Source organism: Tamandua tetradactyla, chromosome 1 (assembly GCF_023851605.1).
Source record: "Tamandua tetradactyla isolate mTamTet1 chromosome 1, mTamTet1.pri, whole genome shotgun sequence".
Classification (NCBI taxonomy): Eukaryota; Metazoa; Chordata; class Mammalia; order Pilosa; family Myrmecophagidae; genus Tamandua; species Tamandua tetradactyla.
In genome coordinates this window covers 208130159-208143580 of record NC_135327.1, presented here as the reverse complement: position 1 = coordinate 208143580, position 13422 = coordinate 208130159, and positions in this window count along the sequence as shown.

Sequence of the window (13422 nt, the reverse complement as noted above, 5' to 3'; positions counted from 1 at the left end):
CTCAGCAGAAACCATGGAGGCAAGAAGACAGTGGGATGATATATTTAAATTACTAAAAGAGAAAAACTGCCAACCAAGACTCCTATATCCAGCAAAATTGTCCTTCAAAAATGAGGGAGAAATTAAAACATTCTCTGACAAAAAGTCACTGAGAGAATTTGTGACCAAGAGACCAGCTCTGCAAGAAATACTAAAGGGAGCACTAGAGTCAGAACCGAAAAGACAGAAGAGAGAGGTATGGAGAAGAGTGTAGAAAGAAGGAAAGTCAGATATGATATATATAATACAAAAGGCAAAATGGCAGAGGAAAATATTATCCAAACAGCAATAACACTAAATGTTAATGGACTGAATTCCCCAATCAAAAGACATAGATTGGAAGAATGGATTAAAAACAGGATCCTTCTATACGCTGTCTACAGGAAAGACATCTTAGACCCAAAGATAAACATAGGTTGAAAGTGAAAGGTTGGGAAAAGATATTTCATGCAAATAACAACCAGAAAATAGCAGGAGTGGCTATACTAATATCCAACAAGTTAGACTTCAAATGTAAAACAGTTAAAAGAGACAAAGAAGGACACTATATACTAATAAAAGGAACAATTAAACAAGAAGACATAACAATCATAAATATTTATGCACCGAACCAGAATGCCCCAAATACGTGAGGAATACACTGCAAACACTGAAAGGGAAAAAGACACAAATACCATAATAGTTGGAGACTTCAATTCCCCACTCTCATCAATGGACAGAACATCTAGACAGAGGATCAATAAAGAAATAGAGAATTTGAATATTACTATAAAGGAGCTAGACTTAACAGACATTTATAGGACATTACATCCCACAACAGCAGGATACACCTTTTTCTCAAGTGCTCATGGATCATTCTCAAAGATACACCATATGCTGGGTCACAAAGCAAGTCTTAACAAATTTAAAAAGATTGAAATCATACACAACACTTTCTTGGATCATAAAGGAATGAAGTTGGAAATCAATAATAGGCGGAATGCCAGAAAATTCACAAATACCTGGAGGCTCAACAACACACTCTTAAACAACGAGTGGGTCAAAGAAGAAATTGCAAGAGAAATTAGTAAATACCTCGAGGCAAATGAAAATGAAAACACAACATATCAAAACTTATGGGATGCAGCAAAGGCAGGGCTAAGAGGGAAATTTATTGCCCTAAATGCCTATATCAGAAAAGAAGAAAAGGCAAAAATGCAGGAATTAACTGTTCACTTGGAAGAACTGGAGAAAGAACTGCAAACTAATCCCAAAGCAAGCAAAAGGAAAGAAATAACAAAGATCAGAGCAGAAATAAATGAAATTGAAAATATGAAAACAGTAGAGAAAATCAATAAGACCAGAAATTGGTTCTATGAGAAAATCAATAAGATTGATGGGCCCCTATCAAGATTGACAAAAAGAAGAAGAGAGAGGATGCAAATAAATAAGATCAGAAATGGAAGAGGAGACATAACTACTGACCTCACAGAAATAAAGGAGGTAATAACAGGATACTATGAACAACTTTACGCTAATAAATACAACAATTTAGATGAAATGGATGGGTTCCTGGAAAGACATGAACAACCAACTTTGACTCAAGAAGACATAGATGACCTCAACAAACCAATCACAAGTAAAGAAATTGAATTAGTCATTCAAAAGCTTCCTAAAAAGAAAAGTCCAGGACCAGATGGCTTCACATGTGAATTCTACCAAACGTTCCAGAAAGAATTAGTACCAATTCTCCTTAAACTCTTCAAAAAAATCAAAGTGGAGGGAAAACTGCCTAATTCATTCTATGAAGCCAACATCACCCTCATACCAAAACCAGGCAAAGATATTACAAAAAAAGAAAACTACAGACCAATCTCTCTAATGAATACAGATGCAAAAATCCTCAATAAAATTCTAGCAAATCGTATCCAACAACACATTAAAAGAATTATACATCATGACCAAGTAGGATTCATCCCAGGTATGCAAGGATGGTTCAACATAAGAAAATCAATGAATGTAATACACCATATCAACAAATCAAAGCAGAAAAATCACATGATCATCTTAATTGATGCAGAGAAGGCATTCGACAAGATTCAACATCCTTTCCTGTTGAAAACACTTCAAAAGATAGGAATACAAGGGAACTTCCTTAAAATGATAGAGGGAATATATGAAAAAGCCACAGCTAATATCATCCTCAATGGGGAAAAATTGAAAACTTTCCCCCTAAGGTCCGGAACAAGACAAGGATGTCCACTATCACCACTATTATTCAACATTGTGTTGGAGGTTCTAGCCAGAGCAATTAGACAAGAAAAAGAAATACAAGGCATCAAAATTGGAAAGGAAGAAGTAAAACTATCACTGTTTGCAGACGATATGATACTATACGGCGAAAACCCGGAAAAATCCACAACAAAACTACTAGAGCTAATAAATGAGTACAGCAAAGTAGCAGGTTACAAGATCAACATTCAAAAATCTGTAGCGTTTCAATACACTAGTAATGAACAAGCTGAGGGGGAAATCAAGAAACGAATCCCATGTACAATTGCAACTAAAAGAATAAAATACCTAGGAATAAATTTAACTAAAGAGACAAAAAACCTATATAAAGAAAACTACAAAAAACTGCTAAAAGAAATCACAGAAGACCTAAATAGATGGAAGGGCATACCGTGTTCATGGATTGGAAGACTAAATATAGTTAAGATGTCAATCCTACCTAAATTGATTTACAGATTCAATGCAATACCAATCAAAATCCCAACAACTTATTTTTCAGAAATAGAAAAACCAATAAGCAAATTTATCTGGAAGGGCAGGGTGCCCCGAATTGCTAAAAACATCTTGAGGAAAAAAAACGAAGCTGGAGGTCTCGCGCTGCCTGACTTTAAGGCATATTATGAAGCCACAGTGGTCAAAACAGCATGGTATTGGCATAAAGATAGATATATCGACCAATGGAATCGAATAGAGTGCTCAGATATAGACCCTCTCATCTATGGACATTTGATCTTTGATAAGGCAGTCAAGCCAACTCACCTGGGACAGAGCAGTCTCTTCAATAAATGGTGACTATAGAACTGGATATCCATATGCAAAAGAATGAAAGAAGACCCATATCTCACACCCTATACAAAAGTTAACTCAAAATGGATCAAAGATCTAAACATTAGGTCTAAGACCATAAAACAGATAGAGGAAAATGTTGGGAGATATCTTATGGATCTTACAACTGGAGGCAGTTTTATGGACATTAAACCTAAAGCAAGAGCACTGAAGAAGGAAATAAATAAATGGGAACTCCTCAAAATTAAACACTTTTGTGCATCGAAGAACTTCATCAAGAATATAGAAAGACAGCCTTCACAATGGGAGACAATATTTGGAAATGATATATCAGATAAAGGTCTAGTATCCAGAATTTATAAAGAGATTGTTCATCTCAACAACAAAAAGACAGCCAACCCAATTACAAAATGGGAAAAAGACTTGAACAGACACCTATCAGAAGAGGAAATACAAATGGCCAAAAGGCACATGAAGAGGTGCTCAATGTCCCTGGCCATTAGAGAAATGCAAATCAAAACCACAATGAGATATCATCTCACACCCACCAGAATGGCCATTATCAACAAAACAGAAAATGACAAGTGCTGGAGAGGATGCGGAGAAAGAGGCACACTTACCCACTGTTGGTGGAAATGTCAAATGGTGCAACCACTGTGGAAGGCAGTTTGGCGGTTCCTCAAAAAGCTGAATATAGAATTGCCATACAACCCAGCAATACCATTGCTGGGAATATACTCAAAGGACTTAAGGGCAAAGACACAAATGGACATTTGCACACCAATGTTTATAGCAGCGTTATTTACAATTGCAAGGAGATGGAAACAGCTGAAATCTCCATCAACAGAAGAGTGGCTAAACAAACTGTGGTATATACATACGATGGAATACTATGCAGCTTTAAGACAGGATAAACTTATGAAGCATGTAATAACATGGATGGACCTAGAGAACATTATGCTGAGTGAGTCTAGCCAAAAACTAAAGGACAAATACTGTATGGTCCCACTGATGTGAACAGACATTCGAGAATAAATTTGGAATATGTCCTTGATATCAGAGTCCAGCAGGAGGTAGAAACAGGGTAAGATAATGGCCAATTGGAGTTGAAGGGATACAGACGGTGTAACAGGACCTGATACAAAAACTCAAAAATGGACAGCACAATAATACCTAATTGTAAAGTAATCAGGTTAAAACACTGAATGAAGCTGCATCTGAGCTATAGGTTTTTGTTTTGTTTTGTTTTGATTTTACTATTATTACTTTTATTTTTTTTCTCTATATTAACATTCTATATCTTTTTCAGTTATGTTGCTAGTTCTTCTAAACCAGTGCAAATGTACTAAGAAATGATGGTCATGCATCTATGTGATGATGTTAAGAATTACTGATTGCATATGTAGAATGGTATGATCTCTAAATGTTGGGTTAATTTCTTTTTTTCCATTAATTAAAAAAAAAAAGAGAACGGGTAATTGGAGCTGAAGGGATACAGACTGTACAACGGGACTGGATATAAAAACTCAGAAATGGACAGCACAATACTACCCAATTGTAATGCAATTATGTTAAAACACTGAATGAAGCTGCATGTGAAGTATAGGTTTTTTGTTTTTTTTTCTTTCTATTATTGTTTTAATTCTTATTCTGTTGTCTTTTTATTTCTTTTTCTAAATCGATGCAAATGTACTAAGAAATGATGAATATGCAACCATGTGATGTTATTAAGAATTACTGATTGTACATGTAGATTGGAATGATTTCTAATTGTTTTGTTAATTCTTTTTTTAATTAATAAAAAAACATATCCATAGATGAGAGGGTTTATATCTGAGCACTTTATTTGATTCCATTGGTCAATATATCTATCTTTATGCTGGTACCATGCTGTTTTGACCACTGTGGCTTCATAATATGCTTTAAAGTTAGGCAGGTGAGACCTCCAGCTTCGTTTTTTTCCCTCAAGATACTTTTAGCAATTTGGGGCACCCTGCCCTTCCAGATAAATTTGCTTATTGGCTTTTCTACTTCTGAAAAGTAAGTTGTTAGGATTTTGATAGGTATTGTGTTGAACCTGTATATCAATTTAGGTAAGAATTGACATCTTAACTATATTTAGTCTTCCAATCCATGAACATGGTATGCCCTTCCATCTATTTAGGTCTTCTGTGATTTCTTTTAACACTTTCTTGTAGTTTTCTTTATATAGGACTTTTGTCTCTTTAGTTAAATTTATTCCTAAGTATTTTATTCTTTTAGTTGCAATTGTAAATGGAATTCGTTTCTTGATTTCCCCCTCCGCTTGTTCATTGCTAGTGTATAGAAACACTACAGATTTTTGAATGTTGATCTTGTAACCTGCCACTTTGCTGTACCTGTTTATTAGCTCTGGTAGTTTTTCTGTGGATTTTTTCAGGGTTTTCGGTGTATAGTATCATATCATCTGCAAACAGTGATTGTTTTACTTCTTCCTTTCCAATTTTGATGCCTTGTATTTCTTTTTCTTGCCTAATTGCTCTGGCTAGAACTTCCAACACGATGTTGAATAACAGTGGTGATAGTGGACATCCTTGTCTTGTTCCTGACCTTAGGGGGAAAGTTTTCAGATTTTCCCCATTGAGGATGATATTAGCTGTGGGTTTTTCATATATTCCCTTTATCCTATAAAGGAAGTTCCCTTGTATTCCTATCCTTTGAAGTGTTTTCAACAGGAAAGGATGTTGAATCTTGTCAAATGCCTTCTCTGCATCAACTGAGATGATCATGTGATTTTTCTGCTTTGATTTGTTGATATGATGTATTACATTATTTGATTTTCTTATGTTCAACCATCTTTGCATACCTGGGATGTATCCTACTTGGTCATGGTGTATAATTCTTTTAATTTGTTGAGAATTTTTGCATCTATATTCATTAGAGAGATTAGTCTGTAGTTTTATTTTTTTGTAATATCTTTGCCTGGTTTTGGTATGAGGGTGATATTGGGTTCATAGAATGAGTTAGGTAGCTTTCCCTCCACTTCAATTTTTTTGAATAATTTGAGCAGGGTTGGTACTAATCTTTCTGGAATGTTTGGTAGAATTCACATTTGAATCCGTCTGGTCTTGGACTTTTCTTTTTGGGAAGCTTTTGAAAGACTGATTTAATTTCTTTACTTTTGATTGGTTTGTTGAGGTCATCTCTTTCTTCTTGAGTCAAAGTTGGTTTTTCATGCCTTGCTAGGAACTTGTCCATTTCATCTACATTGTTGTATTTATTAGCATAAAGTTGTTCATAGTATCCTGTTATTACCTCCTTTATTTCTGTGAGTTCAGTGATTATGTCTCCTTTTCCATTTCTGATCTTATATATTTGCATCCTCTCTCTTCTTCTTTTTGTCAGTCTTGCTAAGGGCCCATCAATCTTATTGATTTTCTCATAGAACCAACTTCTGGTCTTATTGATTTTCTCAATTGTTTTCATGTTCTCAATTTCATTTATTTCTGCTCTAATCTTTGTTATTTCTTTCCTTTTGCTTGCTTTGGGGTTAGTTTGCTGTTCTTTCTCCAGTTCTTCTACATGGACAGTTAATTCCTTGATTTTTGCCCTTTCATTTTTTTTTGTATAGGCATTTAGGGCAATAAATTTCCCTCTTAGCACTGCCTTTGCTACATCCCATAAGTTTTGATAGGTTGTGTTTTCATTTTCATTTGCCTTGAGATATTTACTGATTTCTCTTGTAATTTCTTCCTGGACCCACTGGTTGTTTAAGAGTGTATGATGAGCCTCCACATATTTGTGAATTTTCTGGCACTCTACCTATTATTGATTTCCAACTTCATTCCTTTATGATCCGAGAAAGTGTTGTGTATGATTTCAATCTTTTTAAATTTGTTAAGACTTGCTTTGTGACCCAGCATATGGTCTATCTTTGAGAATGATCCATGAGCACTTGAGAAAAAGATGTATCCTACTGTTGTGGGGTATAATGTCCTATAAATGTCTGTTAAGTCTAGCTCATTTATTGTAATATTCAAATTCTCTGTTTCTTTATTGATCCTCTGTCTAGATGCTCTGTCCATTGATGAGAGTCGGGAATTGAAGTCTCCAACTATTATGGTAGATGTGTCTATTTCCCTTTTCAGTATTTGCAGTGTATGCCTCACATATTTTGGGGCATTCTGGTTCAGTGCATAAATATTTATGATTGTTATGTCTTCTTATTGAATTGTTCCATTTATTAGTAGATAGTATCCTTCTTTGTCTCTTTAACTGTTTTACATTTGACGTCTAATTTGCTGTATATTAGTATAGCTACTCCTGCGCTTTTCTGGTTGTTATTTGCATGAAATATCATTTCCCAACCTTTCACTTTCAACCTATGTTTATCTTTGGGTCTAAGATGTGTTTCCTGTAGACAGCATATAGAAGGATCCTGTTTTTTAATCCATTCTGCCCATCTATGTCTTTTGATTGGGGAGTTCAGTCCATTAACATTTAGTGTTATTACTGTTTGGGTAGTACTTTCCTCTACCATTTTGCCTTTTGTATTTTATATATAATATCTAATTTTCCTGCTTTCTACACTCTTCTCCACACCTCTCTCTTCTGTCTTTTCATATCTGTCTCTAGTGCTCCCTTTAGTATTTCTTGCAGAGCTGGTCTCTTGGTCACAAATTCTCTCAGTGACTTTTTGTCTGAAAATGTTTTAATTTCTTCCTCAGTTTTGAAGGACAATTTTGCTGGATATAGAATTCTAGGTTGGTAGTTTTTCTCTTTTAGTAATTTAAATATATCATCCCACTGTCTTCTTGCCTCCATGGTTTCTATTGAGAAATCTACACATAATCTTATCGGGTTTCCCTTTTATGGGATGGATTGCTTTTCACTTGCTGCTTTCAAGATCCTCTCTTTCCCTTGACCTCTGACATTGTGACTAGTAACTGTCTTGGGGATGTCTATTTGGATCTATTCTCTTTGGGGTGCATTGCACTGCTTGGATGTGTAATTTTATGTCTTACATAAGAGTTGGGAAATTTTCAGTGATAATTTTTCCAATTAGTTTTTCTCCTCCTTTTCCCTTCTCTTCTCCTTCCGGAACACCCACAACACGTATATTTGTGCGCTTCATATTATCATTCAATTCCCTGAGCCCCTGCTCATATTTTTCCATTCTTTACCCTATAGTTTCTGTTTCTTTTTGGATTTCAGATGTTCCATCCTCCAGTTCACTAATTCTAACCTCTGTCTCTTGAAATCTACCATTGTAGGTTTCCATTCTTTTTTCATCTCTTCTACTGTATCTTTCATTCCCATAAGTTCTGTGATTTGTTTTTTCAGACTTTCTATTTCTTCTTTTTGTTCATTCCTTGCATTCTTCATGTCCTCCCTCAATTCATTGATTTGGTCTTTGATCAGGTTTTCCATTTCTGTTCATATATTCAGAATTCATTGTTTCAGCTCCTGTGTCTCATTTGAACTATTGGTTTGCTCCTTTGACTGGGCCATATCTTCAATTTTCCTGGTGTGATTTGTCATTTTTTGCTGGCGTCTGGACATTTAATTGCCTTAATTAGTTTATTCTGGAGATTGCGTTCACTTATCTTACCTAGGGTTTTCTTGCTAGATGAATTTGTTGTCTATCTGTTCTTTGACCTTCAGTTCAGCTTTTTCTAGGCCTCTAGCTTAAGTTTTGTTTAACAGAGGGTAATTTTTCCATTCTTGTTTTCTTGTTCCTTTTCCTGCTTCTAAGGTGCCTTTTCCCTCCCCACCCTTGGGAGTGTCTACATAGGTATTACAGACTCCAGCCGGGTTTTTGTGGACTAAACTGGCCTCCTTTCGGGGGGGAAGGATTCACTTGTGTCAGTTTTCCCTGAGGGTGAGGCCCAGCAGGTTGAAAGGCTTTCCTTTGAAGTCTCTGGGCTCTGTTTTTCTTATCTTGCCCAGTATGTGGTGCTTGTCTGTCTGCGGGTCCCACCAGCAAAAGATGTTGTGGCTCCTTTAACTTTGGAAGGCTCTCCCTGCTGGGGGCAAGGTGGAGACAGAGGAAAGGTTGAAGGCTGGTTTTAATGGCTTCAAATTGCCAAGCCCTGGAGTCTGAATTCCTTGAAAGAGGGATTCCATCTGAGTTGTATTTCACCCATCCCTTGGGGAAGGCTCTGGCGGGAGTCAGCCCTGAAAGCAGCCTGTTTCTGTGTGTGCCTGGGGCAGTTTCAGCCTGTGTAATCCTACTGCTGAATCCAGAGGCAGCCAAGTCTCCATAGAAACAGCCAAAAAAGCCTCCGTTTCATCCCTTTTCTTCTTTTTCTATTAGCCCAATAGGCCACCTCTCATTTTTCCAGTTTTGCCTGACCTGGGGGACTATTTGTAGTAGTCAGAATTTGTTTATTAATGCCACAATTGGTGTTTGGTTGGACTCAGTCCCTGCTACTGTTAGAGTCTCTTTCCTTTCCCTCTGGGAAGCCGCATGTGGGGGAGGGGTGCCGGGCACCAGCTGCCGCAGCTTGGGGAACTGCCCTGGCTTGGGGAACTCACTGTTCCGGAGCCTTGCAGCCAGTGCAGTTGGTCCAGACTGGGGTACGTTGTGTGTCCTGTCACTATCATGGCTCCAGGAGCTGTTCTGTACTGTTTCTGGTTATTTAGTAGTTGTTCTGGTGGACGAACTAAAACGCGCACATTACTAAGCCACCATCTTGGCCCCCCTAGGCCTAAATTTTAAGTAAACTTGACCTATCCTGTGGGGTTAAGTTTCATATGAACAAACCCCAAGACTGGGGGCTCAGCCTATATAGAAGTAAACAATTTGACCAATGTGAACAATCATGACAGGAAGCATGCAGTTGGGGATGATGCTCAGTTTGAGATGGACATCTGACAGGATCAGAGGAAAGCAGCAACATCGACACATGTGCACATGATGTGGCCAAAAGGCTCAACATTGAAAGGGAGAAGACACAGGACCAGCAGCACCCTGCATCTCCACCTCCTCCTCTTCCACTCTGTGCCAAATGATGAGATGACTTTCATCTGACTATATCTTCTCCCTGTTTCCTGTTCCCCTTCCCAGTTAGACAGATGAGATTGAAGGCCCAAAGCATCTTTTCCTTACAACTAAGCAGCCCACAGAGGAAATAACTAAATTCTGGCTTCCCTGGTCATTTTTTTTGGATGCCCCCAAGCCAAACCCCTCTTTTTATTTTTATTTTTTAATTTTTTGGTATCAAATCATAATCACAACCTACAATAACTAAAGTGGCAGGGAAATTTGGGAAAACATACAGAATATTGATGGGTTGAGCATTATTCATATTCCTTGCCAGTTGTCTCACTTCCCTGTATTCCACTTGTAGTTCAGTTTTGCAAGAGTCTGGGTTTGGAGTCTTTAAAACTATTGAAGGAAATGATAGAGATGGAAAAGAAGAGCTGCTTTCCTTCTGACTTTGGGGTATTTGTCCTTAGGGACAGAGCACAGTTGGTGCAGCTTTGGTAGCATTCTCTCTGACTTTTTTTAAGGTCTGCTTCTCCTCCTTCCTCTGGAGGGAGGAGTGTTTTGTGTCTTTGGTATTATAGTTCATATTTCCATTTCTTAGCACATTTGTGCAGAAAAAGTTTAAACTGTCTACATCAAAGGGAAGCTCTTTAGTAACCAACTATTTTTTTCTCCTATCCCTCTCTGCTTGCATCTGATTGCTTACAGGGCCTATTGTACTTGGAATTACCTGGTGATTTTCTCTGCTCCCAGAACTGGTCTATACCAAGTAATAAGATCTGAGATAGTGTTATGCCAGATAATACTTAAGAATGACCTCTGAAGAGCATTGAACTGTTTGAGTATCCAGGCTCAGAAGGCTCTATTTTACAATTCAAGGGCATTGGGATATTTATTGTTTTGGATTGCAATTTTTTGTACTTTGAATTTGAAGTTGACTTTCAGATTTTTTTTTTTTTTCGTTGTGGACTTGCTTTGTTTGACTGCTGGAGTAGATAAGCATGGGCTTACAAATATGCTCTTCCTAGATTTCTTACCTTCCACATTGTACTCCTCTTACTTCCCTCCCCCCACCTCCTTTCTTTCCTTCTTTTTTCTCTGCCAGCCCATTTTTCAAATTCACTTAAAAGGCCCCTCAAGTGTTGGTATCTGATATATGCCACTCATATCTGAGGAGTGACCGTTTATTTTTAAAATGACTGCAGTCCTATTTTTAAGCATGTTTTCCATACCATTTTGAACAGCAACTTTTTAATTAAACATCTTCCAGTGTTAGGGATGTGAGAAATGTCTGTGGAGGAGTCTGCTGTCTTATGCCATCAGCCTTTGTCTCTCCATCCCTTAGGACCTCTACCCTTCCCCTCTAGTTTGGGTTGTGCATGTTTGGAGTTAGTAGTGGGTGGTTCGTTAAAACTGAACTATTCTTCCTGGCTGTGAGTAGATAATGAAAGCTTCATTCTTTTCTTATCCCTTTGCTTTTTCATTCTCCCTCTTCCCCACTCCACTCTCCTATGACTGTCAACTGACACAATATTCTCAGAGGAGTGACTTCCCTTGTAGAAAGACACATCCATCCCCTCAGGAGAAAGATCAGTGAAGTAGCCGCTGGTGTCCTGGTAATTTCTGGTTGAATTTGGCTCCCTGAACCCTTTAACTCAGAGATCAGATGCCAGGGCGAGAGTACCAGGCCAATTGGTTAAGCAAGAAAGCTGTTTTTTTTTTTTTTGAAGTATGGATAGGGCCTATTTGTGAAAATATTTTAGACAGAAGGAAGAAGGATGTCTGAGGAACTTTGCTCTATTTTCTGCTACAAATGTGAATGGTTCAAAGAGTGAAATTTGATCACATACCCTGTGATGACTGATGTCTCTCAGGAATAAGTTGGACCTCCAATGTTTTGGGGATGCTTTGAGTTCCAAAATTTGATGACCAGAAAAGTATTTGTGTTTGTTTAACTTATCTCTGTTTTATTTTAATTAAACTACAAATTTCACTTAAAAATGAGGAGGGCATATTTATGGGATCTACTTCTGGTTTCTCCATTTTATTTTATTGATCTATCTGTTTATCCCCTACAATTACCACAATGTCTTACTATTGTAGCTATATATTGGATAGAGTTGTTCCTCCCACTTTATTCATTTTTCAATTGTTATAGCTATTGTAGTTGCTTTGTATTTCCATATACATTTTAGAGTGATCTTGTCTTTATTTATAAAAAATCTTGCAGAGATAATGATAGAAATCATGTAAAAGTATCAATTTGAGACAGCGACATTTTTACTAATTAGATTGAGCCTTTCAATTCATGAACGCAGTATGTATCTCTTTTAATGTAGATATTCTTTGATTTCTTTCATCAGCATTTTGCAATTTTCAGCACTACAACTTCTGTGCATATTTGACTAGATTTATACCTAAGTATTTCATGTTTTTGAGCAATCATATACAGCATTATATTTTTAATTTCACTTTCCATAAATGAATAGCACTTATACAAAAATGTGATTCATTTTTTTAATTGATCACATATCCTGTGACCTTGCCGAATTCACTTATTAGTTCTAGAAGATTTTTGTAGAGTCATTGGGATTCTTATGTAAGCAATCATGTCATCTTCAAATAGAGATGGTTTTATTTCTCTTTCTTTACTGCATGGCTTTTGGTTGTTTTACTTGCCAACTGCAACGGCCAGAACTTCCAATACTAGGTTGAATAGTAGGGGTAAGACCAGACATCCTTGCCTTGTTCTCAACCTTAGGAAGAAAACATTTAGTCTTTCACCTTTAAGTATGATATTAGCTGTAAGATTTTGGTAGATATTCTCTATCAAATTGAGGAAGTTACCGGCTATACCTGTTTTTTCGATGTTTTATAATGGGTGTTGAATTTTTTTCAAATGCTTTTCTGTATCAATTCATATGATCATGTATTTTTTTTCTTTTGTTAATATAGTGGAATACATTAGTTTATTTCCAAATATTGAACCAGCTTTGCATCTCAGAAATAAACCTCACTAGATTATGGTGCATAATTATATGCATATGTGTCTGCATCTGATTTCTATTTGCTAACATTTTGTTAAGGATTATATGCATTTACATTCAGGAATGGTGTTCTGTAGTTTTCTTTTTTTGTACTGTTTTTCCTGGTTTTGGTTTCAAGGAAATACTGGCTTATATAAAATGAATTGGCATGTGCTCCCTCTACTTCTATTTTCTGGAAGAGTTCGTGTAGAATTGGTGTTCTTTCTTCAAATCGGTGGTAGAGTTCTCCAGAAAAACTATCAAGACCTGGATATTTCTGTTTTGAAGAGTTTTTAAAATCTTATTCTATTTTACTTTTTATTGACACAT